The sequence below is a fragment of the Hesperophylax consimilis genome, chromosome 11 (genome assembly GCF_061612785.1).
Source record: "Hesperophylax consimilis isolate HC1 chromosome 11, BYU_Hcon_1.0, whole genome shotgun sequence".
Taxonomy (NCBI): Eukaryota; Metazoa; Arthropoda; class Insecta; order Trichoptera; family Limnephilidae; genus Hesperophylax; species Hesperophylax consimilis.
The window spans coordinates 28,031,534-28,038,400 of record NC_142846.1 but is presented as its reverse complement, the minus strand read 5'-3'; the positions used below and the strand labels follow the sequence as shown (position 1 = coordinate 28,038,400).

Genomic DNA, 6,867 nt, shown 5'->3' with positions numbered 1-6,867 from the left:
TTGACATTCAATTTCAAATAGATTCACTGTTTTTGAACTTACCTATCCCAAAATAAAATGCTATTTTTGAAAGCAATAAGATACGCAAAAATAAAAAAAATAACGCAAACATAGCAAAAGTTTTAAAAATCACTAGTGGTGGTGCGCAAATCCTTCTTTCGCAATTGTGCGGGGGTGCGGATGCGGTGGTGCGATATAGACTAAGACAAACAAAAAAACGAATTGAATTGCCTTTTTGTTTGCAAGAGGAAATGATTGGGAAAGGCCAAAGACTTACCCTGGTCTCGTCCTCTATAAGCCGCTGGTTCTTTTCACTTATCAGTTTGCATATAATTAACATTCGCTCACTTAAGGCGACACAATACCCTGATAACGGGGATTTGCCCCGACGCTCACATTTTAATTATTTCTGATGAGCTTATTACTAAAATCTTAAATGTTTCTAGAGGGATTCGAAGGGATGCAAGTTATTTATATTTAAGATTAATAAAAACAGGACCTTACAATTAAATATATTATGTAAAACGATAAGTACATTTTATTAAATGTAAAATGTTGTAAGATAAGCGGCAAGTACCAGATTTTATTTTTCTAGACGATGAATTAGTAACTTCCCGACGACTCCCTCACAAAAGATTAGAGATTTTATTAATGTATTCATAAGAATTAATTAAAATAAAAACACTCGCGAAAATCCAATTTCTGGCCAGATACACGAAAAACGACCGCCAGTACTTCAAAACTCTCTATTGTGCGTAGTATATTTGTGTGCGGGTTGACAAGGAGTTACTACGTATTGATTCAGACGCCGCGAAAGTTCCGGCCTGTAAGGTTGTGTCACCCGGCCGGTCGCTCCGGTCATTTCTTTTACGTATTTTTTTATTTAATCAAACGATACTTTGAAATCTATTAGTGAAATTTTCTGTTTTTTATAATTTAACTTCTTCCTCAAGTGAGTAAAGGTTTTTTTATATAAATAATAAATATAAATATAAATAATAACCAATACAAAAGAATACATTGTTAAATGCGTAAATGTGTAGGCACTTGAGAAAAAAGGTGACACTAAAGTATTGTCGTTATGTTATTATATATCATTTCTAGCCCAAGTAGACTTTTTTACTATTAATCTTTTTTTTCACGCGACGCGGCTGTCTGTCCGGTTGTCACAACCAGCGGCACAGAATGTTATAGAGTGCCCCTTCACTAGAATCGTTTTCCTAGTTTTATTTATTTACGCCCTACTGGGCTTTTACATTAATTTCTAATTATACAGTCATGTTAGTTGTAACAATGGAATATCTAATAAATTATGGTAAAATAAAAGGAGTTTTTTTACTAAGGAGTGGTATTCTCTTATATTTCAATAAAGTGTTTGTGAAGAGTTCGTTTCATTACTAATACTCCAGGGCAATTACCGATTCGCGATCGTAATTATTCCGGTAGTCCCAATTTTTTTATATGTTTTATAAACTGGTCCCCTGATGTAAAATCTGAGTTTCCGACCTTGGCACACCTGTGCTCGCGCCGCCATTTTGAAAAAAACCGGCCGAAATCGCTCCAAAAACTAGTTTTTCCAAAATATCTCATTCCCAATGCAAATTTCGGCTAAATTAGCTGAACAATTAAAGTAGAACATAAAATTACTTACTACTTTTGTGTAAACAATTTTCTTCAATCTCTAATAGGTACCGAGGTAGAAAGTCGTAAAGGTGCGTATATTTTTGAAAAAAACAAGTTTTTTGCGCGACTAGCTTTTGTTTTTTGTAAATATCTCGTTTCCAGTACAATTTTGTGAAAAAATTATTGATACTAATTTTGTAGAAAATAAAATTTCATAAAATAAATAGGTATTTAATTTATGTGTTTTAACTCTAATATGTATCCAAGCTCTTATCCACCAAAACCAGTTAAATTACCCAACAACAAATTTTTGAAATTCGAAAGTTTTTTTCCATAAAACAAAAACTCTACATCGAAAGTTTTTCTCCATACAGACAATTAGACATATGTCACCTATAAAGTACCTAAAGTCATTCGAATATTAAAAAGAGTCATTAATATTTTAAGTTTAGATTGTTAGATCATTTGTTGTAGATAGAATTGTGCAATTATCTCCCCAAGTTACTGCACTTACTTACGTTGAAATGATTTTCAAATTTAAGGTAAAATTGAACCAATTTATAATAAATCTCTTGGCTAATATATACTTACGTTTCAGTTAAATATGGGAAAACAGAAGACAAAAGGAGTTTTATCCCGAACAAAATTACGGCACCAAGGAAAATGTTTAACGGAATGGAGAAGGTACTACTTAAATACACACATAAAAATAGATCTTTGGGATACGTTTTTTACAGAACATAATTGTACAATGTCAGCTTAAATAATTTTATATATGTAGATATATACATATATACGCAGTCGATAAACTTCTGAGCATATTGAATTTGGAATATAAGAAGTAAATTAATTTTGATTTCCGGTGACATATTTTTATTTTTACCGAAATGCATTTTTTACACCAAATAAGCTCAGGAATTGTTGGTGAAAGTTTGTCGGGCATGTCTTAATACATCTCTAAATAATTAGGGAATAGAGACAGTATAAATAATTAACAATATTTCTCATTTTAGGAAAAATTCCGCAAAACTTCATCCAGATAATATTGCAAATAATAAAGAAAATACGAGTATTGTGTTAAACACTATACCGACACTCAACATGGTAATTTTTTCACAATTTCTGTAAATATAAAGTAAATAATATTAATTTTGTATGATTAAATAAGCGATCTAAAAAAATTAACAAAAACTGACATTATTTTTCAGCACGGACCAGAGATGAATGAACCTGAAAAGTTTTCACTATTTGCTGGCTCTAGTTCTTATGACACTAACGTGCATGCCGTTTCCAGCCCCTTATAGCTAGGTCTGACGCAGGCATGACGATTGTTGTCAACTGATATGTTCTCACAACAATAATTGTTGAAGAAAAATAAAATTAAGGAATGAAATTTAAAACACTTTACCTCTGTTTCAATTTTTGGCCTGGTTTTGGTGGATTAGAGCTTGGATACGTATTAGAATTAAAACACATAAATTATATACCTATTTATTTTATGAAATTTTATTTTCTACAAAATTAGTATCAATAATTTTTACACAAAATTGTACTGGAAACGAGATATTTACAAAAAATCAAAGCTAGTCGCGCAAAAAACTTGTTTTTTTCAAAAATATACGCACCTTTACGACTTTCTACCTCGGTACCTATTAGAGATTGAAGAAAATTGTTTGCACAAAAGTTGTAGGTAATTTTATGTTTTACTTTAATTATCTAGCTAATTTAGCCAAAATTTGCATTGAGAATGAGATATTTTGGAAAAACTAGATTTTGGCGCGATTACAGCCGGTTTTTTTTTAAATGGTGGCGCGAGCACAGGTGCGCCATGGTCGGAAATTCAGATTATACATCATGGGATCAGTTTATAAAACATATAAAAAAATTGGGACTACCGGAATAATTACGATCGCAACCCCCTTTTTGGCGCTATGTGTACTGGCCTATAATACGGAATCCCCAAATATATCGACAACATTCTCACATTTATAACCCAGATAACATGTAGGTACGTTTATAATCAACAAATCAATACAAAAACCGACCAATATCATATAACAACAAAGGCAAAGGCATATGGCAACAAAGAAAAAAAGAACAGGTATCCGCTAGTAAGCAGGGTGAAAAAAATCAAAGGCAGAATAAAGAACACAGAAAAAATGTGCAATTAATGCTTGCTTCTAGACTCAGCAATATACCACCTCTATCTATATTACAGCAGGTAATTTATACACTTGTATATACCCGTCTATACGTACTTATACGCTCGTGTGTATAATTTCAAAATTTGATTGAAAAGTGAATTAACATAATGTTTCTAATATTGTTTTTATTTAATCACGAAAATACTTAATATATCAATAATCCGATGCCGAAAGGACCGATTTCACCGGAGAAAAATTCTGATTTAAACATATAATTTTATTATGAACGTATTGAAGTCGTAAAAAATTTTCAAATACATATTTCCCATACATATTGTTTTCAATTATATATCCGTAATAGAAATTTTAAACCGTTAAATATTTATGTTATAAACAGAAAGCCTACCTCAAACATTAACGAATTCTTAATGTATCATGAATCTATTTTAAATAACTGTATAGATGATACCCTTATCTTTGGTGATTTCAACATTGACATTCTTCAAAAAAATAATACATCTCTTAAATACATCAACACTCATACAACTGTTTCATATGTAACACATCCTATCCTACACGAGTAACAGATACCTCTACTTCTCTAATAGACCATATCATCTCAAACAGACAAAATATTTCCTCAACTACTGCAAATATAGATGCCTACCTAAGTGATCATAACATTTTGATATTAGATTACCAAAACAGCTTGAAACATCACACTAATAATAGAATACATTCTTTTTCAAACAACACCAAAACCGATAAAAACATGTTAAAACCATATGTAGAATCCCACAACTTTCCACACGAAACCACCAGTAATGCCAATGAAATCTATAATAATTTTAATGAATACATCAAAACAGCAATAAAATCATCCCAACATAAATCTGAGTTACGCATAGGAGACCAACGGAGGGGTAATACTCCATGATTTGATGCAAAATTAAATGCACTTATCAAACAGCGCAACAATGCGTTTAAAATCTGGAAAAAAAATCAGCAAAGTGATATATTCACAGCACTGAGAAATAAAACAAGAAATCAAGTTACCAACTATAGAAGATATGCTAAAACCAAATACTACACGACTATATTTAAAGAAAACCTGCGTTATCCGCGACAGACATGGAAAATAATAAATGCAATTCTAACAAATAGCTCGACACCCCAGAAAGATGAAATTGAATGTCTTCTCATTAAGAATGAAGAAATAACATGCCCAACACAGATAGCTTCAACTTTTAACAACTTCTTTATATCAGTTGGGGAAAACTTAGCAGCTACAATTGCATCATATCCAGATGATTCTATCACTATAAACACGGATCAAAAAGCAATCCAGTCCTTATACATGGCCAAAACAAATAAAACAGAAGTTCTCAGTATCATCTCTCAACTAAAGTCTAATGCATCTCCAGGTTTAGATGGAATTACACCAGTGTACCTGAACTTTTGCAAAGATATATTAGCTGACCACCTTGTTTTTCTTATTAATCAATCCCTGAATAGTGGAATCTTCCCAGATCAACTAAAGATAGCAAAAATAATTCCGATTTACAAAGATGATTGCAAAAAAAATCCTTCTAATTACCGTCCTATATCCATCCTCTTTGTCGTCTCTAAAGTTTTTGAAAAGGTTATTAAGCTTAGGCTCACTAAATATCTCCTATCAAACAATTTACTCGCATCCCAACAGTATGGATTCAGAAACCAATCTAACACAAAATGTGCTGCCTTCGATTTTGTATACGCCCTCCAAAAGCATATAGACCAGGGTAAGCATGCTGCAGGCTTATTTATAGATTTAAAAAAGGCTTTCGATACGGTTGACCATGGGATACTACTAAAGAAGCTAGAACACCTAGGCATAGTAGGCACTCCCCTGAAGTTACTGTGTAGCTACCTCTCTAACCGACACTGTCAGACCTTTGTTGGAAAGGGGACAAGCAGCATGGGAACGATGAAATGTGGCGTGCCTCAGGGCTCCGTACTTGGACCATTACTATTTTTAATATATATAAATGATATTGCTAAATGGGGACTTAAGGGTACAATACAACTCTATGCAGATGATACAGTGATTCTTTATCACAATAATGATTTAAACGAACTTGAAAAGGAAATGGAAAGTGATGTAGCTTGCCTGGCAAACTGGCTGCGATTAAACAAACTTAGCCTAAACATAAAAAAAACACATTACATACTGTTTGCAAATAAAAAATGTATGTCTTAATATAAGTCTTGATAATAACCGCCTTGAAAGGGCTGATGTTACAAAATATCTTGGCCTTTTCATTGATTCACAACTCACATGGAATCACCAATTTTAACATGTTCTATCCAAAATTACTCATATAACTGGTGTTTTATATAGACTTCGCGGGTTACTTCCTCCCTCTCTATTAAAATCGATTTACCATGCTATGATTCACTCACATCTAATATATCTCGCCGGAATCTGGGGATTTGCTACAAAAAAAATGATTTCAGAAGTCCAAGTCGTCCAAAATAGAGCCCTGCGAAATATTTTCAGTTTACCTTGGGACACACATGTCAAAGACATCTACAGAAACACCCAAATACTTCATTTTAATACCATTCCCACTTTTGAAATAACGAAAACTATATTAAAAGTAATTCAACACTCGGCACATTCCAACACTACACTCTATTACAATTACGACGTACACCAACACAACACGAGAAATCACAACAAACTACATATACCAAAAATCAAATCAACAAAATATGGACTAAGATCCCTGGAATACATAGCTCACACAAAATATAATCAACTACCCAACGAGATCAAATGTGCAAGTCAATGTAAAAAGACCCAAAGTAACATGCTCAAACTTCATCTTATTAATGACTATCTGAAATAATAATGTTGTGTATGTCCCATCATGTGTCCATTTAATACATACAGCTATATGTTTCATGTAATGCGTATCATTCCCGCAATGAGTTTATTAACTCCTGGGAGTACAATGCTTTATATAATATACTATATTCTGTATTGTATACTTTTAATAAAAAAAATTAAAAAAAAAAAAAAAATTGACGTAAATAAAGTAAAAGTTTTGTTTACACA

General features: G+C 32.3%; 1 long non-coding RNA gene across 1 annotated transcript; it reads left to right on the top strand.

Annotated features, from left to right (window-relative positions):
* The first annotated feature begins 525 nt into the window (after positions 1-525).
* LOC149419992 (uncharacterized) lies at positions 526-3,003 on the top strand. The gene is made up of 4 exons (XR_016302778.1): positions 526-952; positions 2,222-2,307; positions 2,637-2,727; positions 2,832-3,003. It is a non-coding gene; the product is annotated as an uncharacterized LOC149419992 (long non-coding RNA).
* The last annotated feature ends 3,864 nt before the right edge of the window (positions 3,004-6,867 follow it).